This window comes from Giraffa tippelskirchi, chromosome 13 (assembly GCF_054371585.1).
Source record: "Giraffa tippelskirchi isolate mGirTip1 chromosome 13, T2T-mGirTip1v1.2.pri, whole genome shotgun sequence".
Taxonomy (NCBI): Eukaryota; Metazoa; Chordata; class Mammalia; order Artiodactyla; family Giraffidae; genus Giraffa; species Giraffa tippelskirchi.
In genome coordinates this window covers 87,895,276-87,919,074 of record NC_137287.1, presented here as the reverse complement: position 1 = coordinate 87,919,074, position 23,799 = coordinate 87,895,276, and the positions used below count along the sequence as shown (strand labels likewise).

At 46.0% G+C, this 23,799-nt stretch overlaps 1 long non-coding RNA gene across 1 annotated transcript; it reads left to right on the top strand.

The window, feature by feature from the left end:
- The first annotated feature begins 4,661 nt into the window (after positions 1–4,661).
- LOC145533349 (uncharacterized) lies at positions 4,662–18,782 on the top strand. Its single transcript, XR_014074012.1, has 2 exons — positions 4,662–5,070; positions 18,460–18,782. It is a non-coding gene; the product is annotated as an uncharacterized LOC145533349 (long non-coding RNA).
- Positions 18,783–23,799: the final 5,017 nt, after the last annotated feature.

The window sequence follows — 23,799 nt, the reverse complement described above, 5'->3', positions numbered from 1 at the left end:
GAGTGGCCTCTGAGCGTGGACTGAGTGGGGGCCCTGGAACGAGACTCCAGAGGCTGCCCGTCTCTGAGAGAGGACCCAAGGGAGGGGTGACCCGGCAGAGTGGGCGAGCCCTTCACTGATCCTGGGAAGAAGTGGGGGGACAGAGTATGCTGTGCTCCAAGGGGATATGCTTGGCTTGATCCTTGATGGCACAGTGGGGTGACAGTGTGGTGATGCCGATGGGGGTCAAGACACCTCTGGGTGAGAAAAGTACTTGAATGAGCTGAACCTGCAGCAGGTCTCCAGGAGCAGAATAAGCTGTCCTTCGTGATCCATCCTGACCACTGCCCTGGGGCAGGTCATGCAGCTTGTCAAAGCCTCCGATCAGCATGTGAAGAAACTCACCTCCAGAGTTATGATAAAGCTAAATAATCTAGTTTTCGTAAAGCCCTCAGAGATGAAAGGCACCAGAGAAATGCAAATTATTATTTTACTAGGAGATGCCCTCAATAGAAGGGAAAGTAAAATTCTCCCTTTGATAGAAGTCCACTTCAGCTGATGGAGAGCTCTGTGCTCCTGGCCAGGGACCAGGACATCCGGCTCCCCAGATAACCGTCTCCCCCCGGCCCCACACTGTTCCCCTGTTCATCTGTTCTACCTGGGAACCATTGCTGGTCGTTTCTCTGTGGGGTGAGGCCTCCTTTCCATCTGACATTCCTCAGCAAACTGAACAAAATGAGTGATAAACCCCCAAAGAGGAGTGATATATCTTGATTACAGCAATTACACTTTATGAGCAGGCTTTTTAATAAAAAGAAACAGGCATCAAGATTTTAAGTTCAAAAGACAGTGAATGTGCTCATGGCAGTGACTTTAGCTGGCACCCAGCTTTTAAAGCAGGGAACTGGTCTTTTACCTAGGATGTTTCAGTGGGCTGCCCTCCCTGGTAAAAACGGTGGTCCCCTGTTTCACTCCAATAAACAAGATCAGAAACCCACACTGCAGTTCCCACAACCAGCAAGCAGGTCCGCAGGCTCTGATCAGTCAGTGACCAAATGAGGGAGAAAATCTAAGTGCCTGTCCACCTTGGAGTGCGACCAAGTGGGAAGGAGCCCCCAGCTCCTGCAGCTCCTACTTCTCATGTCTGTCAGTGACCACACTTGCTTTAAATCTGCATCATGGCTCCACAAAGAATCTTCATGATATTTGCTGTAGTAGGTAGTCTGGGGGGAAACACATTTACTTTTTAAAATTGGATTTTCTGAGTTATTTTTATTTATTTGGACCATAGAACAAATGTTTGGTTAAGGATTATTTAGAAAAAAATACATGTGACCCCATGCATATATGTGTGTGTGTGTGTGTGTGTGTGTGTATGTATGTGTATATATGTATGTATGCATATATATACTTATATATACATATAAATATATATATTAAAGAATCCCAGGGATAAAAAGATGAAGGCAACCTTGACAAGCACACTGAATGATACAAATTGTCTTAGTCTATTAGGGCTGCTACAAAACAGGACCACAGACTGGCTTACAAACAACAGAGTTTCTGTCTCACAGAGCTGCAGGAGCGAGTCTGTGATCCAGGGGTCACATGGTCAGCTGTTGGGGCAGCCCTTCTCTGGCTGCTGATGGTCATTTGTCCTGTGTCTCCCGTGTCTTCACAGGCTGAAGAGCTCTTTGGGATCCCTTTTACAAGGACACTAATGCTACCATGGAAGCTCCACCCTCATGACCTTGTCACCTCCCAACAACCTCACGATGGGGTTAGATTTCCGTGTGCGAATTCTGGACACAGACATTCAATCCACTGCACAAATGCTGTGACCCAGTATAAAGACATGCTATTTTAAGAATCTACTTGTCCCAGACTTGGGAGGCAGAGTGGGCTGTGAAGGAATGGACACTGGCTTAGAATCTGGGTTGCCACTGTCGTGAGATGGGCTTGGCAGATTACAGAGGCAGCCCAGCCTCACTTTCCTCACTGCCCAGACCCACACAGTCTCCAGTGTAAAATGCACAGTGAGGTACGTGGTGCCAAGCAGACAGTGGACAGACGCTACCACCCCTTGATTTTCTATCAGGATGAGAGAAGGAGAACTGCAGACACTGCTGAATACCTGTGAACTATTTTATGAGAATGTCTCATATTTGTCAGAGCCTGTATTGGTCTGTGGCACCCGAGGACGTTTATTCCAGGCATTCCTGAAGTTGGGAGTTTAGGATCGATCCGAGAAATGTTAAGGTAATTACCAGACATGGTGTTTCATTAGGAAAGTTAGTTATTAAACATATGCTGTTTATAATATGGATGATAAAAGTCAGAGTGCCAAGGAGTTAAGAGTTCCACTTTTTGCTTATAACATTAAATTTTATTTTACCTGGGTACCTTATACGTAAAGGGCACAAATATGCCTAGAACTACCTTATGTCTGTATAGTTCTTACCATAAAGTTTCTCAAGGCTTATAATTTAATCTTACCCTAAGAGCACCACTGTGATTTGAAGGGAGAGTTTTAGGATGAGGAAACGTAGATTCAGGAAGGTTAAATGATTTTGAAGGACTGATGGGCAAGTTGGGGGCACTGCTGGCCCCAACAGTGGGAAACTATGAGAGCTTGCACACCATCTTTACAGGGGTGTGCAGGGGCCTTTGCAGGCCCCTCTGAGGAGAGCATAGCATCTCCAGGGAAGGCGAGGGGCCCTTGGAGGACAGATGGAAGATGGCAGTTGGTGACAGGGTCTCTCTAGGGGTGGGGCCCCCTTCTAGGCTCCTCTCTGGTGACAAGAGTCAGTCTTCCCAGTAGTGAACGTCCCGGGAGGGGACCTGTGACCCCGAGTTCCTGCGGAGGCTCCATGCTCAGGCAGATGTGGAGGTTCAGAGGCAGCCTCACCCACCCCGTATTTGCTGTTTTTCACGTGCTTTTGGATGAGTACGGAGAGCGTAACTGCTGGGGCACAGAGTAGGTTTTGTAGTTTGCGGTTCGGTTGGAGACCGCCAAACTGTCTCCCAAAGTGGCTGTATGGTTTCACATCACACCAGCAATGAGTGAAGATTCAACTGTCCTAAAAATCCTCTGTGCTCTGTCTATTCATCATGCCCTCCCTTCTAACCCCTGGCAACCACGCATCTTTTTACTGCCTCTTTAGCTTTGATTTTCCCAGAAATGTCAAAGAGTTGGAATAATGCACACGTATGTGTCTGTGACTGTGCGTGCATCGATGCATGTGTGAGTACGTGCCTGTGTAGCTCCATTTACTTGTTGCAATCACTGAGGATGCAGGAGGCTTTGGTGGGTCATGGAACTCGCCATGGGCTGCAGCACTGGCAGAACCAAGGTGTGAAGCCAGCTCATCGCCCAAACTCCTACTGGATAGAATGACCCAGACACGTCCCGTGTTTTTCCAGGGAGGGGAGGGCCCAGGGTGAGGTATCATGTGGACTGTGTGTTCTGATCTTGCCCTGGGCTCTGGCCTGGCCAGTTGTGCTTGGTTTTTCATCCAGTATTGAAGGAGACCACCGCTTACAAGCAAACTTGCTTTCAGTTGCCTGTGCGGGGGTGGAAGTGCTCCGGGGGCAGAGAGTGGTGTGCCTGTGAAGTGCCCCCACCTGGACTCGCCTGCAGCACCCCCACCATCTCCCCCAGCCCTGTCCACTCATTACTGCCCATTATAAGATGGAAGCAGTCCAGCCTCCATTGAACAGTGAGCACCCTGCCGTCCACATGGGCACAGGATGGCTGAGCACGAGCTGGCGAGTGTGTTTTCCTGTCCACCCCCCTGTGACTGGAATGACTAGTAAGAGCAACATGAAAGTAAAATGGTCTCAAGCCTGAAACACTTGGGGAAGGATCACTTCAAGTCCGCCTTTCATCACTCAGCTGAGACTAAATTATGCTGTCAAAACGCCGTATTACTTCAAATTAGCCAAATTAATTAATCTAAGTCAGTCCTTGGCAGTATTAATCATATGTTTGAGAATTTCATGAGAGAAAGAACATGACTTTTTCAGCTTACTATGTGCAGACGAGCCTCCCTAACAGGTGGCTTCTCTTCTGCTCCAGGCTGGTGTTTTACAAACTCTGCAGACACAGAGAACAGACTTATGGACCTGGGGGTGCGGGAGTTGGGGGGAAGGAGAGAGAAGCATGGAAACATATACATTACCACATGTAAAATAAGATAGCCAGTGGGAGTCTGTTGTAAGACTCAGGGAACTACAACCAGGGCTCTGTAACAACCTAGAGGGGTGGGATGGGGAGAGAGGTGGGAAGGAGGCTCAAAAAGAAGGGGACATATGTACACCTATGGTTGATTCATGTTGATGTATGGCAGAAACCAACACAATTCTGTAAAGCAATCATCCTTCAATTAAAAAATAAATAAATTCAAAATAAAAACAAAAGCTCTGCAGAAGTAGAATTCCCTCAAATACATTAATACTGAGTTTCACAGTTTCTCCTGTCACTTTGTATTTGAAAATAACTACTTTCCTTCTCTTAAGATTGTAAGAAATTAAGCGATGTTTCGTTTTTCTGTTTTTTTTTTTTAAGCACTCAAATGTGTTAAAATAGACTGGCTTGTGCACATTCCATTTCCATGATAATTCTTTTTTAAATACCAGATTTCTGTTGGACCTGTGTATGGACCTTAGAATTCTGGGTGCTCCTGAGGGCGCCCCACCCCGGATGAAGGCGATGTGAATCACACCAACGCCTCCTCCTGAGTCCGCACTCATTGTCATGGATGAACCAGGAAAAGGGGGCTCTTCTTGATCACTTCCGGGTCAGGCACACTGCCCCTACGTCGTCAGTCTATTCCTCACAGTTCATCAGAAAGTATAATCTGTGGAAAAACACTGGTGACGTGTAACGGTTCAATAGCGGTGGTGCCATGAGCAGGCGCCTGCGTGACCGGGGCTCCGTGATCACCGCCATCTTACAGACTGGAAGACTGAGGCTACGTGCCCAGGCTCACAGCAGTTCCACCATGGCTGAATGAGGCGATAATTAGGGAAAGACAGAAGAAGTGCTCCAACATCTGCTGCTGCTCCTAAAGTGAATTTCTAAGTCATCAGGTAAAATTGTCTCCCCTCCAGCAGGCTCGGTCCTTCGCAGAGCGCAGAACCAAGGCCTGTGCGGCTTGCACGCCCCCCGCAAGGCCTGGCGAGGGCGGGGCGTGAGGAGGCGGCGGGCGGAAACAACCCTGGGGCCGCACAGGAATCCCCGTGGCTCCGGTGGGGCCTCTGGACCCCGGGCCTCTTCCTGGTACAGCTGCCATCATGGGCTCAAGTCTCCAGACCTCAGTTAACTCAGCACACAAGGAGCTGACTTAGAAACCTGCCGAGCCCGAGGTTCCAGTCAGGTGGGGCCTGAGGAGAGGGGATGGGTCCGTATCCTCTGCTGTCACTTTACCCAGACGTTCTCACTCACGTGACATGGGCGATAAAACGACAGCCGTGATCACTGGTGAGGCCGGCGAGAACAGCGCAAATTCCCCTGGCATGTTTCCTAGAAATGGCCCACTCTCACTTCTTGTTTGCCTCTGCACCTCCATGTTCAGGCTAAGACCCAGCCATAAGTGGAAAAATACTGTGAGAAGGGGGCCCTTGTGGTCTTTTGGGCCCAACTGGATACAGAAAGTACAGAATAGCAGCGAAAACATGTTTACACAGTTTTCTGGGCAGGTATCTGTGTCTCCCTGAAAGTAGGAGGGTGATGTTTACTGAAAGCTTTGAAATTATCCTCAAAGGACTGACCCACACCAGGTTTCTCAAAATTGGTTCGGCTACCACCCAAGCAGTTCCTGTCTTACTCTGGAAGCCAGAAAAGGCGGCCTGGGCCTTTGTCTCCAGAGGCCCCGGCAGGCATTTCTGGGAGGCAGTGGGAAGGGGGAGCCCACGGAAATCTTTGTTGAGAAGCAAATCTGGCGGTCCCCCCACCCCCATGGTCAATATTCCTCTGGGCAATGACCAGATTATGAAATCTGTAAATATCAAAAAGTATTCTGGGATTTTGTGCCTTGGGAGGACCCCCAGGCAGGTGGGACTCAGAGTGGCCACAGACGGAGTCACCCTGACAAAGCCGCACCCCTCTGTCCTCAGTCCCCCTTCTCTCAGTAACCATTCTGTTTTATCACAACCAGCTCAGAACACCTACAAGTCTTCCTGGGGCGACCCCACATCTCCTTGGTTATTTCTGGTATTCATTCTGACCTCGACATAGGAGTCACTTTCTGTTCTGTGTTATCTTGTTCTTATTTGAGTCATGCTTCAGGTATATTTTTGATGAAAATACCAGCTGCAGATGTTGGTCTGGCATTAAGTCTCTGCTCTGTTAACTCTGCTTTATAACCCAAGGCGAGCATTCCAGAGTTGTGCACAGAACACACGCTTCCTGAAGAAATGATGAACCACATAATTTTTTGGCAAAATCATGCTTTCACTTGGAATTCATTGGAATCATAATGATACCAATATTTTGAAAAAACATGTCAACAATTTGAGAACTCTTTAGAGATGAGACTCATGTGGACCCCCAGCTGAAACTGAGATTGGCAGTGACAACAGACACACAAAGAGGGACTGAGTGTGCTTTTCTCTAAAGGTACCGGAACCACAGTAAATTCAGGCTACCTAAAGAACAAGCACGAAAATAATGTGACGTTTATGAACGATCCCTGAAGCTGGCCCACACTTTTCACTCTCAAGCTCACATTTCATTAGATGATACTGCTTTATCTATTTTAATAGCTATATATTCAGTGGCTTCATAAATCTTATTCCTGTGTATCTCACTGATTTTACTAACTATCTGTGAAAGGTAATTTAATGATTCCTGGGTTATAGGAATAAAGAGCTAGTATCCCCACCACACCATGAAGAATTTTACATTAGATCACTCTTCTTTCGGACAACAACACATCTGAAAGCTAGGATGATATCTGTGCTGTATACACAGACAATGTACACACACTGTCACACACTACATACACACGATACACACGCTGTCATGCATTATACACACACACTATATACGCTGTCACACACTATACACACACTGTCACACACTATACACACACACACTAAACACATGCTGTCACACATTATACACACACAATCAGTTCAGTTCAGTCACTCAGTCGTGTCCGACTCTTTGCAACCCCATGAATCGCAGCATGCCAGGCCTCCCTGTCCATCATCAACTCCCAGAGTTTACTCAAACTCATGTCCATTGAGTTGGTGATGCCATCCAGCCATCTCATCCTCTGTCATCCCCTTCTCCTCTTGCCCCCAATCCTTCCCAGTACCAGGGTCTTTTCCAGTGAGTCAACTCTTTGCATGAGGTGGCCAAAGTATTGGAGTTTCAGCTTCAACATCAGACCTTCCAATGAACACCCAGGACTGATCTCCTTTAGGATGGACTGGTTGGATATCTTTGCAGTCTGAGGGACTCTCAAGAGTCTTCTCCAACACCACAGTTCAGAAGCATCAGTTCTTTGGTGCTCACCTTTCTTCACACACACAATACACATGCTGTCACACACTATACACATGCTGTCACACACTATACACTATACACAGCCACACATTATACACATGCTGTCACAGATACACTGTCACACTAAACACACACTGTACACATGCTGTCACACACTATACACACTATACACAAGTTGTCACACATTATACACAGACACACTATACACACACTGTCACACAGTATACACATGCTGTCACACATTATACATGGTATCACACACTAAACACACACACTATACACACACTGTCACAGACTGTACACATGCTGTCACACATTATACACACACTACACACAGTCACACACTAAAACATACACACTATACACACACTGTCACACACTAAATACACCTACACAATACCCATGCTGTCACACATTATACACACTATACACGTGCTGTCACACACTATACACATGCTGTCACACACTATACACACACGATACACATGCACACTATACACATGCTGTCACACATTATACACACTATGCATGCTGTCACATGCTATACACATGCTGTCTACTACACACACACACTATACACACACTGTCACATACTATATACATGCTATCACATTATACACACACTGTCACACATTATACACACACTGTACACACGGTCACACACTATACACACACACATTATACACATGCTGTCACACACTATATACACACTGTCACACGCTATACACATGCTGTCATGTACTGTACACATGCTGTCACACACTATAAACACACACTATACACACGCTGTCACATACTATACACACACACTATGCACATGCTGTCACACATACACATGCTGTCACACATACTATATACATGCTGTCACACACTATACACACACTATATACACACACACTGTACACACTCTGTACAACCCCTTTCCAAGGCTGAGGAATTCTCCACTGTGTGAGTTTCATGGAGAGGCAAAGCCAACCTTCCACTAAAGAAGACCCAAAGTCTGCATCTACCCTTTCTCCACATCACCCTTCCCCTAAACCAGGAACAGATGAGGCATTATACAATCCATTTGACACTTTGCATATGGAGCTAGTGTTATGGGTTAAACTGTGTCTGCCACCCAGTCCATAGGCTTACATCCACATCACCCTTCCCCTAAACCAGGAACAGATGAGGCATTATACAATCCATTTGACACTTTGCATATGGAGCTAGTGTTATGGGTTAAACTGTGTCTGCCACCCAGTCCATAGGCTTACATCCTAGGTTCAGTATCTTGGATGGACTTTATTTGGAGGTACGATCACTAGAGAAGTAATTAATGAAAACAAGGCTGTTATGATGGGCCTCAGTCCAACATGACTGATGTCCTTATGAAAATGGGCAATCTGGACATGGACAGGCACAGAGGGAAGAGCTGTCTACAGCGTCCACAAGCCAAGAAGCCCGGCCTGGACAGATTCTCTCTCAGCCTCAGAAAATGGACCACCTCCGAGGCTCTGGCTGCTCTTGCCTACTTTCTAGCCAACCAGTGGCCCTTCAAAATTTATTATCTTCTTAAACCATTCAGAGTCTGCTGGTTGAAACTAACCACCTTGATGGATATGGAAACTGGTACCAAGGGTGGTTATTCAGCCTGGAGCCTGCAGAGAAATTTGGCAGAAAGCATAAAAATGCAACTGGTATCAAGGGATTTTTAAAGCAGAGAACTCTAGTTCCCCTTCCTCACAGAAGACTTCTGGCACCAAATGTGTGTGTTTTTTTTTTCCCCTCACACCAGCTAATTCACCAACTGTCCAGATACCAGCCAGGCATCTACTGTTCAATTTGATTATGACACTAAGTACATGGATGCAGTGATGATCGAGCAGGTAAAGGGCCAGTTCTGCACAATCCCCCACTTCAGATGTCTCATGCACTACAAGGTTGTCCCCTGGGCTTCTGAGTGACTGGTTATAATCTGGATATTCCTACAACCCCCTTCTCGGGCTCTGGAATTTGCTACAAGAGTTCACGGAATTGAAGGAAACATATGTACCAGTTTACTATAAAGGATGTGATAAGGGTCCAGATGAAGGGCCAGATTAACAGGTACATAAGGAAAGGTCCAGAGGGTCCCAAGTGCAAGGTTTTCTGTCCCCAAGGAGTTGGAATAGGTCACCCTTCCAGAGTGGATGTGTCCACCAACCCAGAAGTTCTTCGGGCCCCTTTCTTGAGGGTTTCTGTGGAGGTTCCGTTATGTAGGTATGATTGGATGGATTGTTGGCCGCTGGTGGTTCACTTACCCTCCAGCCCTCTTCCCCTCCCCCAAGGCTGGGATCAGGGAGAGCTCCAGTCGTCTAATCACAGGCTGCTTCCCCCTGGAGACTGTCCTCAACCTTCAGTGCTCCCAGAAATCACCTCAGCACAAACACAGGGGCTTCTTACAGAGAACAAGATGCTTCTCTCACCTTCATCACTACAGAGCCATTTCAACACCTGGGCACAAAAAGCACAAAAGCAAATGTAACCAAAGATGCTGTCATGGCTTTTTCCACTGAGGCAATCACAGGGGTTTGTGGAGCTCTGGGACAGAATACATATGTCTTCTTGTGTCACAGCATCGTAGGTATGAACTCAGTAACCCCTGATGTGCAGAGACAGAACAGCTCAGAAAATGGTGCCTGGGTTTTGCCCAGAATGGAGTGTCCCTTGATGGCCTCACTTTGGGACACTCAGCTGCTGCTACTGTAGAACTGATTGAGGCATGAGGAATTCAAGGATACTGGGATAGATGGCTGACTGCGTGCACTTGGAGACTGATGGAAACAAGCCCAAATCTTTGCATCTTTACTTGAGGAAACTCCTGAGATTCTAGTGTCTGTGCTTAAAGAGCATCTTTTCTCTTGTAGCTGCACAGCTGTGATGACTCAAAAGCAAAAGCACACTTTCACTTGGCTGATATTACATTACAGTGCTTGATAAATGCACAATTGACCTATGTATTCTTTTGTACAGGAGCTGAGGTGGAATTACGCCTGGGTATTTAAGTGTCCCATGCCCTCAGGCTCCATTGAGCCTGCCTCACCACCACACCAGTCTTCCTCCCTTCTCTGATAAGACTTGCAACCAAATGTACATCAGCTTGTGATTGGATAAACGAAATGAGCGAATATTCATATAATGAAACATTTTGTTGTTGTTTAGTTGCTCAGTTGCATCAGATTCTTTTGCCGCCCCGTGGACTGTAGCCCTCCAGGCTCCTCTGTTCATGGGATTGCCCAGGCAAGAATACTGGAGTGGGTTGCCATTTCTTTCTCCAGGGGATCTTCCCGACCAAGGGATCAAACCCACATCTCCTGCATTGACAGATGGATTCTTTACCAATGAGTCACCAGCGAAGTCCAGTGAAATGCAATTCAGCAATAAAAAATGAACTACATATACATGCTACAACTTGGATGAACCTTAAAAACATTATGTAAGGAAAAGCTGGTTTTAGAAAAGGCAGAGGAACCAGAGATCAAATTGCCAACATCCGATGGATCATCAAAAAGGCAAGAGAGTTCCAGAAAAACATCTATTTCTGCTTTATTGACTATGCCAAAGCCTTTGACTCTGTGAATCACAATAAACTGTGGAAAATTCTGAAAGAGATGGCAATACTAGACCACCTGACCTGCCTCTTGAGAAACCTGTATGCAGGTCAGGAAGCAACAGATAGAACTGGACATGGAACAACAGACTGGTTCCAAATAGGAAAAGGAGTCTGTCAAGGCTGTATATTGTCACCCTGCTTATTTAACTTATATGCAGAGTACATCAAGAGAAACGCTGGGCTGGAGGAAGCACAAGCTGGAATCAAGATTGCCGGGAGAAATTTCAATAACCTCAGATATGCAGATGACACCAGCCTTATGGCAGAAAGTGAAGAAGAACTAAATAGCCTCTTGATGAAAGTGAAAGAGGAGAGTGAAAAAGTTGGCTTAAAGCTCAACCTTCAGAAAACTTAAGATCATGGCATCTGGTCCCATCACTTCATGGGAAATAGATGGGGAAACAGTGGAAACAGTGAGACACTTTATTTTTCTGGGCTCCAAAATCATTGCAGGTGGTGATTGCAGCCATGAAATTAAAAGACGCTTACTCCTTGGAAGGAAGGTTATGACCAACCTAGACAGCATATTAAAAAGCAGAGACATTACTTTGTCAACAAAGGTCCGTCTCGTCAAGGCTATGGTTTTTCAAGTGGTCATATATGGATGTGAGAGTTGGACTATAAAGAAAGCTGAGCACTGAAGAACTGATCCTTTTGAACTGTGGTGTTGGAAAAGACTCTTGAGAGTCCCTTGGACTGCAAGGAGATCCAACCAGTCCATCCTAAAGGAGATCAGTCCTGGTTGTCCATTGGAAGGACTGATGTTGAAGCTGAAACTCCAATACTTTGGCCACCTGATGCGAAGAGCTGACTCATTTGAAAAGACCCTGATGCTGGGAAAGATTGAGGGCAGGAGGAGAAGGGGATGACAGAGGATGAGATGGTTGGATGGCATCACTGACTCAATGGACATGGGTTTGGGTGAACTCCAGGAGTTGGTGATGGAAAGGGAGGCCTGACATGCTGCAGTTCATGGGGTCACAAAGAGTTGGACGCGACTGAGTGAATGAACTGAGCTGAAGGAAAAGACTCCAGACACAGAAGACCACATAGTATATAATTCTCTTTATATGAAATATCCAAGAAAGGGAAAATCAATAGAGACAGTAGATTCCCAAGAACAAAACTGCAAGTGTCATACTTCCTGATTTCAAGCTATACTACAAAGCTACAGTAATCAAAAAATATGGTACTGGCACAAAAATAGGCATACAGAACAATAGATCAGAATTGAGAGTCTGAAAATTAATCCACACGTATTTAGACAATTAACTTACAACAAAGGAGCAAAGGACATACTATAGAGACAAGACATCTCTTCAATAAACAGTGTTGGGAAAAATCAAAAGCCACCTGTAAAAGAATGCAACTAGACCACTACCATACACCACACACAATTAACTCAAAATGGATTAAGATCTGAATATAAGACCTGAAACCACAAAATTACCAGACAAAAACATGAGGGGTAACCACATTGACACTGGTTACAGCAATGTTTTTGGGGCTCTGACTCCACACAACAAAAGCAAAAATTAACAAATGGTACCACATCAAACTAAAAAAGCTTCTGCACATTGTGAAAAAAAACCATCATCAAAACAAAAACTGCTTACTGAATGGGGGAAGATATTTGCAAATCATATAACCAATAAGGGAATAATATCTAAAATATATAAAGAACTCAAACAACTCAACAACAACAAAACAAACAACCTGATTTAAAAAACGAGCAGAGGACCTGACTAGACATTTTTTTCAGAGAAGACATAGAGATGGCTAACAGGTACGCGAAAAAACACGCAAAACCCCTAGTCATCTGGGAAATGCAAATCAAAACAATATCACCTCATACCTGTTAGAATGGCAGTCGTCAAAAAGCCCACAGATAACAGAGATTGGAGAAAAGGGAACCCACATATACCATTGGTGGGAATGTAAATCAGTGCCACCACTATGGGAAACAGTATGGAGATGTTTCAAAAAATTAAGAATAGAACTATTCAACTCTGAGCATTTATCTGAAGAACACAAAAACACCAATTTGAAAAGATACATGCACCCCAAGGCTTACTACAAAATTACTAACAATAGCTAAGACATTGAAATAATGTAAGTGTCTAAAAACAGATGACTGGATAAAGAAGATGTGAATATATATATATGTATCACACTCCCTGATTTCAAGCTATACTACAAAGCTACACTAATAAAAACAATATGGTACTGGCACAAAAACAGACGTATATATATAATATATATATATAGTAATATATATAATGGAATACTACTCAGCCATGAAAAGAATGAAATCTTTCTATTTGCAACAACATGGGTGAGCCATGAGGGTATTATGCTTGGTAAAGTAAGTCATATGGAGAAAGACAAATACCATATGATTTCACTTATATGTGGAATCTAAAGAAACCCAAAGCAAACAAAATAAAACAAACTCAAAGATACAGAGGACAGATGAGTGATTACCAGAGGGGGAGGGGATTGGAGGATAAGTGAATGGGTGAAGTGTGTGAACCACATGGGCTGGAGAACAATAAGAGCTGTGGTGCTGATGACACTGCTGTGTGCACAAATGTAGAACCAGAGTACTGGACACCTGAAACTTATATAATAAAAAGAATAATGAGACAGTAAAGTTTATGTTATGTGTATCTTACCATGTTTAAAAACGTAAACATTTCTAAAAGGAAAATAGTTTCCTGGTGCACGGAGTTGGGGGTGGGAATGAGGAGTAGGGTACATGAGTGAGTCTAAAACTGCACTGTGAGGACGGCTTCACAACCCTGTAAATTCACTAAAAATCACTGAACAGCACAGTTAAAATGAGTGAGTTTTATGGTATGTAAATTAGACCTCCCCATAAAACTGTTAAAAAAACTGGACTTCCAAATAATACAACTTTTATCTATTAGAAGAATAAATAAAACCTAAGTTGTTTTAAACAATGTATCACAAAGGGATAAAATACATAATCTGTCTAATTCTAGTTGATTATATTTCAATAGGATAGCTGTTTGGACTAATGTAACAAAATAAAAAGAACATCTTTATTCAAGCCATTGAAACAGAAATAAATTTTTAAAGAAAAATCACACTGTGATTTTTTTTTTTAAACAATAGTTTTGTAGATATCTTAAATCTTTAACAATTAGGTTAGAAAAAATTGCTTTCTCTAAGACTTCATTGAATCAGATCTATTAGTTTGGTCACATAAATGTCAGTACATAGCAGTCTTTTACTAATTAATTATTCACCCTAAAGTCTACTAGCAAATATTTACCACTTACAGCCTAATTAAAATTGAACCGAGGTTACTATTAAATAGAGGTCACTCTAAAGCTCTTCTCAAGAGAAATATAGGCTCATTTATAGGAGAATCACCAAGGAAATCCCACTCAGGAGGGTAGTTATTCAGAAGTCGATAAGAAATTCAAGGACACAGCATTCAATCCTCACAAGTCTATTGTTGTTCCTTTTAATCAAGTACCAGATTCATTGAAGCTGGGTGATGACATGTATCTGGCAAGAGGAAGGCAGGTTTTCAGGGAGCAATGAGGAAGTCAAAAACTAGATCATGGCATCTGGTCCTATCACTTCATGGCAAACAGATGGGAAAAAGGAAAGAGTGGTAGATTTTATTTCTTGGGCTCCAAAATCACTGCGGATGGTGTCTGTAGCCATGAAATTAAGACACTTACTCCTTGGTATAAAAGCTATGACAAACCTAGAGAGTGGATTAAAAAGCAGAAAAATCACTTTGCCGGCAAACGTCCGTATAGTTGAAGCTATGGTTTTTCCAGTAGTCATGTATGGATGTGAGAGTAGGACCATTAAGAAGACTGAACACTGAAGAATTGATGCTTTTGAACTGTGGTGATGGAGAAGACACTTAAGAGTCCCTTGGGAAGCAGGGAGATCAAGTCAGTCAATCCTAAAGGGAATCAACCTTGTATAGTCATTGGAAGGACTGAAGCTGAAGCTCGAATACTTTGTCCACTGGATGCAAAGAGCTGACTCACTGGAAAAGACCCTGATGCTGGGATTGATGGCAGGAGAAGGGGGTGGTAAGGATGAGAATGGTTACATAGCTCATAGACAGACTCAATGGACATGAATTTGTGCAAACTCTAGGAGATAGTGAAGGACAGAGGAGCCTGGTGTGCTGCAGTTCATGGGGTCGCAAAGAGCCAGACACAACTTAGTGAATGAACAACAACAAAGAGTAAGTCAACTCTTCACCACAGAGCAGTACGACTGAGTAAGTGTAAAGAATGCCATTGTCTTTGGGGCGGGTGTCTCTCCCCGTTTAGCACAGCTCCTTGAGAAAGTCACAGACAAATAAGAGGACCACTTTCTGGTTTTATGATGTGAGGTCGTCTGCCCCTTGGAACTGTAGCCGGACTCTGGACTGAACTCGGGGCTCTCGGAGGGAAACCGTCATAAGACCTGGCCTTTCATCACTCAGGGAGACAAGAGGAGCTTTAGTTGTTCTTTCTTCTACTTTACTATGTGAAGTGAAAGTCGCTCAGTCGTGTCCGACTCTTTGCTACCCGATGGGACTATACAGTCCATGGGATTCTCCAGGCCAGAATACTGGAGTGGGTAGCTGTCCCCTTCTCTAGGGGATCTTCCCAAACCAGAGATCGAACCAAGGTCTCCCACATTGCAGGCAGATTCTTTACCAGCTGAGCCACTAGAGAAGCCCACTTTACCATGTAAATGTCTGCAATTCTGTCTAGACTCTGCCATCACTTTGTGCTGCCCTGTGCACCTGTGAGTTTGCTAATTGTTTTATAATACGTTACTCCTTGTCTCATCTATACTGGTGCATAGAGGGCTTTCATTGGTAGGATTATCTTATTTCCACAACACTACGTATTGATATTAGAGGGAAAAGTGTCAATGTTTCAACAAAAGTAGAGACACTTAGTATTTCTTTTCTGGCAAGATATTGAACTTCCCTCTCAATTCACACTGTCAGTGCTCTTCGGGGTGTGCCCTCTGACCCCCCACCCTGTGAGTGTCACCCACTCGACCTCCCAGGGTCTCCCCACATGACCACAGGGCATCTTCTTGGAGGAGGCTGTTCAGTTCAGTCGCTCAGTCGTGTCTGACTCTTTGCACCGCCACGAACCGCAGCACACCAGGCCTCCCTGTCCATCACCAACTCCTGTAGTCCACCCAAACCCATGTCCATTGAGTCGGTGATGCCATCCAACCATCTCATCCTCTGTCATCCCCTTCTCCTCCTGCCCTCAATCTTTCCCAGCATCAGGATCTTTTCAAATGAGTCAGCTCTTCGCATCAGGTGGCCAAAGTATTGGAGTTTCAGCTTCAACATCAGTCCTTCCAGTGGACATCCAGGACTGATTTCCTTTAGGATGGACTGGTTGGATCTCCTTGCAGTCCAAGGGACTCTCAAGAGTCTTCTGCAACACCACAGTTCAAAAGGATCAGTTCTTCAGTGCTCAGCTTTCTTTATAGTCCAACTGGAGTCCAACTGGAGGAAGTTGTACTCACATCTAAACAAAGGTTGGAATATCAACGTGCTAAGGGAGGGGAGTGGAAGTTTCCCAACTATTAGCCAGTGATTATGTTCCTTCTTCCTTCCTGAAACACAGTCTCATAAAAGGCAAAGTCTTATTTAAGTTCTAACTCTTGTCTTTATATACTAGTCACTCATTGAAAAGGAGTCTCAATTAAAAATAACCTTAAAAATTCAAAATAAGGAGCACCAAAAACTTCTAAAAGCTCATATTTCACTGTAGACACAATGCATGGTGCAGAAAGACTACTAGGAAGGGGAGTATGAGACAGGAAGACATCTGGAGAACTTAAGAGAGGAAGAGACACTTTCAGGAACTTTACTGTGTAGTAAACAGTGATCAGGCTTCCTCAGTGGCTCAGCAGTAAAGAGCCTGCCTGCCAATGCTGGAGACATGGGTTCGATCCCTGGGTTGGGAGGATCCCCTGGAGGAGGGCATGGCAACCCACTCCAGTATTCTTGCCTGGAGAATCCCCATGGACAGAGGAGCCTGGCAGGCTACAGACCACGGGATCGCAAAGAGCTGGACACAACTGAGCAACTAAACAACAACAGCTAGTGATCATGGGAGAAAACCAAGACAGTCTGTCAATCAAGACAAAATGAACAGCCCATGTTTTGCCATCAAACCTCAACATGAAAAAACATACTTTGGGTGAATGTATTAGTTTCCTATCGCTGCTGTAACAGTTTACCACAAATTTATTGGCAGAAAACAGCACACGTTTACCGCCATGTGATTCTGGAATTCAGAATGTGGCACAGGTCTCACTGGGCTGAAGCCAAGGTGCTGAACTGCAGGTCTGCGCTCTTCCTAAAGGTCCGGAGGGGATCGCATTTCCTCACATCTTCTGTTCATTTACAGTGGTGCTGCCAAGCCACATCGAGTCAGGTTGTCCAGTATATATGTATGTGTGTATGTGTATATATTCCCTGCATGTACAGCCAGCCACCCGCCAAGCACTCAACTCTGTGAACCCCTTGTTAACATACTATATGTACCATCTAAGACCCCCTCCAAAGGGAAATAATTCAAGACAGACACCTCCAAGTATGTGTGTGAAGTTTCTTCTCATTTGGCGTTTGCTGGTTTGCATTTTCTGCTCTTTTCACGTTGAGTTTGATGTGAGGTGTGTGACGCTGCCTCATGGCACAGGCTCTGGGGTCAGATCTGCTGATGTGAAGCTCACCTTTGCACCCACTGAGTGGACTTGGGGAAGTTAACCATCCTGCCTGGGCCTCAGCTTCCTCTCCTGCTAAACAGGGCAATAATGGCACAACCGTCAAAACCCAGTGAAGCTGACCTCCACCCCGCATACTCCAGTTCAGCTGGTGGAGGCTGCTGGCAGGACATCAGGACTCCCTGACGCCTCCACCCACGACCCAGGAGAGGTTTTCCCTCAGCTGAGTTTGGCGACTAGAGATGAGCCTCCTCCCACTTGTGCCCATCACCCTCCCCCCACTACATCTGGGTTTTTTTAAATAGCTTGTGTTTTTATCCAAGTGAGACACACACTGAATCAGAATTGGTGATTTTTAGTGGTCTCTTCTTGCTAATTTTATAGAAAGAGGAAACAACCACTTAGGATAAAAGTTAAATACCAATAGTACATTATTGCAATGTAATAAACCATTTACTTCTGATGCAATCGCCTCTAATAAGACTCTCACTGTTAGGGAATGGCTCAACACCTGAAAACTGTGTCTTCTAATGGGCTCCTCAGGACAGATAAATCTGATTACTATATGCCTATTTTTTTTTTACAGGTATTTTGAAACTGCGTTGTTGCTCTTGACCTGACATTAAAGCACATTCCAAGTAAGATTTTTAAGTGAATGAGCACAGAACACAATACTGAGATTGACTTTGGACATTCCTAATTGTTTTGAGTTTACTGGGCTATTTCCCTTCATTCGAATGTACTAGAAAATTATTTGTGTATTATTGTATACATGGAGCATATACGCCTGGATGCTGAGCCCGTCCTGGGTATGACAAAACGTCCCTTTCTTGTGACAAGTCGTGATGAGGCTGCATAATCCTTACTGAGCAAAATGGAATAAAAGAAACTCAGCCGCACACCATAAAACCATGGAATTGTGCCACTTTAGAGCTGGAAAATCCCTAAGAGATGATCTAGTCTAACTGCCTAATTTTATGGATGAAGAATCCAGTAAAATACAGGTTCCATTTGTCAGAAAGCACCTCTAACTGAGCAGAGCTGCCAGGCCAGAGCCTCCCAGCTCAGCCCAGAGGGAGGGGGAGACATGTGTCATCAGGCCAGCGGCCACCCTCAGGTCTTGTGTGTGGGAGGCTGGACTCTGGAGCTCTCCCATTAGTCCCGGGCAGACCGGGATTCCTCCAGGGACAGGAGGTGTGGTGGCCGGGCCACAGCAGAATGTGCCAGTCACACAATTTCAGTGAGACCCAACCAGGAAAAAAGGGTCTGACAAAAGAGACGTGAAGTCAGAGTTTTATGAATATGATCCAGTCTGCCTTCCTGTAGTCATGCCTGACAGCCTGGAATGTTACAAAATGATTCCCTTTCCATTTTTGTCCTGGATTGTCTTCCCAGGATGATACACAACTGTCCTCTAACCGTTAGGAACCGAGTCCTCTCACAGAGGCTGGTACTGTGGTGGGGCCTTAGGGAGAGGGTGTCAGGGAGGAGGGTGGTGGGTGCTCAGGGTCTCCCAGGAAAAGAAAGCCATACTGGGAGGCTGGGAGGACCGCTGACGGTGTCTTTGTTGGGGTCCTAGAGGCTTATCCAAGGCCAGCCCGCTGACCCATCAGCTCACCTGAGGTGGTCAGAGTCTGTGTTGGCCAGACCAGCTGCTGACCAGGTGCCTCTCCACATGCCCACCTGGCGGGCCTGACTCTTGTCCCATAGCCGACACTCGGGGCAGTAGGACAAGAATCCTCCCCAACACCTGGTGAGGTTGACGAGTCTGCCCTGGAAGAAAGACGTCTTCAAACACATTGGGCGTCTGATCCTGACTGCGAAAGAGCAACACCCAGGGTGGAATGACTGAAGTGATAGTGCTCCAGGGGGTCTCTGGGCACCTGGCTTTGCCAGCCTCACCCAGAGGCGCCTTTTCCCATCTCGCCTGTAGGGTTTCCAGGTAGGGCTGGAGGAGAGGCAGGCAGACAGTTCCCTCTGAGGAGGAGGAAGGCTAGGCGAGTGAGAATGTTGAGACTTCTGGGAGAAAGGGCCACAAGTTCAGGACAGAAGTTTCCCTCTGCTCTCACAGGCTGTCACCTGGGCCTGAGAATTAAAGTGACGTAGGACAGATCAAGAGGGAACAAGCCTACAGGCTCATTTACTGGAGGTTTAGGAGCCTTCACAAGGAGCAAAGACGCAAAGAAGCCATGACCTTAAATGCTTTTATATTGGGCTGGGAGAGAGGAAACTACAGAGAAGTAACTAATGAACACGGGCAGGCCGGGGAAGGTGGGAGTCACTTAACAGGGCCCGTCTGTGCACGGTGCTCTTGGCCTGACTCCCCACCGGGCAGGATGAGGACGTTACTCCCTCCAGGCTCCAGGGGTCATCTTCCACGGTGGCGAGGTAGGGGGTCTTCTCTCCCACGTCCAGGAAGGGCACCCTTCTTGCACCTGGTGTTATTTTAAGTGCGTCTCCCTTGAAACAGCCCTTATGTGCAGAGGGCACATTGTGGGCCGCATGTCTGGCCGCCCTACAGAAGACTAGAAACCCTTGACACCGTGTAAGGGCTCTGCTCTTGCTTCTCACAACTGTCCCTCCAGGCTGACCAGGAAGGGCTTGCTATTTCCATTCTCTGGCTCAGAAAATGAGACTTGCTGAGGTCAGAATGTGGAGCTAGATGAGAACCCAGTGCTGTCCCTACAGTGAAGATTAAAAACACTCCTTTTAAAATATGCTGCAGTAGAGCATAAAACAATAACCCCAGAGGTGTCTGTCACGACTCGGTGAATGGCATGGGGGCTGACTCGAGCTGGATGAGAAGACGGAGATGGAGGGAGTCTGGTCCCCTGGGCTCTGAGTGTGGATGAGCTAATGCAGTGCCAGGGTCCCTAAGGGAGGCGCCCGTGGTCCCGGGACCACCCTTACCAGTGGACGGACGAGCAAACCAGGGTGCCCGCTGCCTCTGTCCCCAGACGCCTGAGGATGTGTCGTTTCAGAGGCTACTCATTGAAGCCCACCAGCCCTGGTTTCCTTGGGATCGTCTCACCCTCATCCAACAAGTTCTAGCCCTCCCCGGCTTTTAATGAGAGGAAGTGGCCACTTGGCTACAAAGGGTGAAAGGAGTGATGACTCAAGGCTTGAGAATACCATCTCCAGGAAGCGGTGGGATGACTTTCACATGAGACTTTCTCACCACCTCCCTGACTCTTGGAAGAGAAGCAGTCATTCTTTTTAAGTGGCCAAAATATGCGGCACTGTTTTAGTTCTAACAATAGACAAACAGGATGCTCCCCAAAACAAGGTGCCCTGCGGTTAAGCTTGCACTTCTGGAGGGGTGGGCACAGAATCAAGGGAAGATGTTAAGAGCGCATTCCCACGGGCGCCACGAGAAGGAGGCCTGAGGTTTACTGAAGGAAGTTTACGGGACGGACCCCCATTAACTGCTGCTGTCCACAGGACTCCTGGTGGCTCAGGAGGGGTGCATTATTAGAAGACTGTGGACATCTCACAGACACTGTAAACAGCCTCCGTATAACTGACTGCTCTTCATGGTGGCATTATTAAAGTTGAAAAAAATCGACTTGGATGAAAGAGGCTAACAGATGGCATTTGGTGGAGAATGTTCACTCGCAGGCTTGTGCTTCAGGCTCTGAAATTGGAAATTTCAGGCAGGAGCTGCAATGGAGCCCACTATGGGCTTCGAGTTCTGGGACTCTAATGTGACATCTGGATTGAAGCATCTTTGGGGTGCACTGCTGAGAAATGCAGGAACCTCCCGGCTAAATTATGTCTCTTGTTTGAAAGGAAGAAACAAGCTAATTATCCTTGACCCTAGAAGACAAAGTTACCCCCATTCAATGACAAGGTCAGTAACCAACACCTAAGGTTTCTTTCTATGCATAAGCTTTGAGTCATCCATTTCCTTGCAATACGGATGGCGTCTGTCGTTGGATTGTGCAGAACACTTCTCGTTGCAAGGCTTAAACTGAAACAGCAGGAGGGTGAGCAGCAGCAGCAGAGGACTTATTCAGAAGGACTGATCCTGCATCTGCACAGAGATCCCTGATGGGCGATGGTCAGGTCAGGACACTGGGCACGTGGAATGCACCAAACCTCCTGGACAACTAGGAGATGTGTGAAACCATCAGGCCATCATATCCGGTGATTAAAAACCACAGTAATGATGATGGGAAGGAATAAAGAAAACAAAACTAGGCCCTGTTATTCTAGGAAAGCTTTATGGTGGGAATCTAAATCTTATCATTGTCACTTAGCATATACGAAGCCCTCACTGAATCACTGTCTGGCGCCAAGTTCCAGGGAGACATCCTAACTTCATACCTCCATTTTAGTTGATAACATAAAATTTTGTCTTATCACCTCTTGGCTGGAGGTGGGAAGTGCAGGAGTGGTTTAATGTATCTTCCTCTTCAAGGTTGAGCTTATATCTGCCTGGGGCTGTGGGATGCTAAAAAGAAGACTTCCTCAATCAAGATGCTTTCTACAACTACCTGTCTCTCTTGTTCTGTTTAAAGTTTACCTGTGGACACTGGGTTCTTTTTCTTTTTTAGTTGTTGCAAGAGTGTATTGTTAAAAGATTATTCATTTGGAAAGCATGCATTGTGAGACATTGTTAGCAATTATAATATTTATCATTTTTGCTAATATGAACAGAAACAATGGTTAAGATTGTCTTGTGCCAGTCAGGAGGCTAGAATTACGTATGTCTGATATCATATCATACAGATTATAAGTCACCATATATTATATCATGTTAGGCCTGGCATGCTGCAGTCTATGGGGTCACAAAGAGTCAGACATGATTTAGCGAGTGAACAGCAACAATCATATTATGGGATCATACATCATATCACATATATGAGCAAATGAAGACACTGCTACAGTTTTCATTTCACCGATGAAGAGACTGAGACTAGAGAGAAGCTGTATAACTTGGTCAAACAGGTAGGAAGTGGTAGAGCTGCCTCCCCGCCCTCCCCAGCTTCTTACACACTCTCCTTCCCTCTCTGCCTCTCTTCTTTTCTTCTCCCTCCTTTCTCTGGCCCCACAACAGGCCCTCAGGCTAACAGAGCCCAGGCACAGATTCTGGAAGTGATGGAGAAGCACAGCAGAAGGCCTCCTGATTCAGAGCCGGGGCTTCGAGTCAGGTCGGGCACTGGCTCCACAGGATGTCACTGAACCATGAAATAAGTGTGAAGAACACAAAGACTTTCCTGAACCTCCACACTGGGTTTTTTCCTTCACTTTTCGCTTGTGTCTCCAGCTCTTTGCCCCTGAAGACGGATGACTCAATGAATTTTACTTTTCTTAACCTTGTTAATAGAACACAGTTGTAAAAACTGGATTCAATTACTACTCCTTTTTCCAGCTCACTGTTGTCCCCAGACTAGTTGGGGACATGGATCGTCATTAGCCCCAAGGGCAAACCCTGGGGTGTGGAGGGCTGAGGCTGGTGTGGGCCCTGCACAGGCGCAGGGGCTGGAGCTGCCGACCCTGGAGACCCCGCGGCTTCCTCAGTGAGGGCCGCTGCGGAGGGCGCGCGTCCCTAAGCACACTTTTCTCAGAGGGGCACAGACTCCTGACCTGAGTCACATCCGCGTGGAGAATGGGATTAGCCTTTTGGAGCTGGATGGGTGACTCACTGCCGTCATCACACAGGGAACAAAGAGCTGCCTGCGGGCAGGTTCCAGCAGGGGCTCGGAACCGCTCCTCCCGCACCTCCTGGCGGAGACCCACCAGGCTTGAAACATCACTGGGTGCCACAGTGAGGCTCCCTGGGTGGCACCGGTCTGGCGTCCTTCGAGGGCATGGCCAGGGCGCTGCAGCCAAGGGCACTCCCAATACAAGGAGGTCACCTCTGCCCCTGCCTCCTGCTCCCTGTTCCCAGGCAGCCAACTCGAGCGCAGAACTCCCTCCCCCT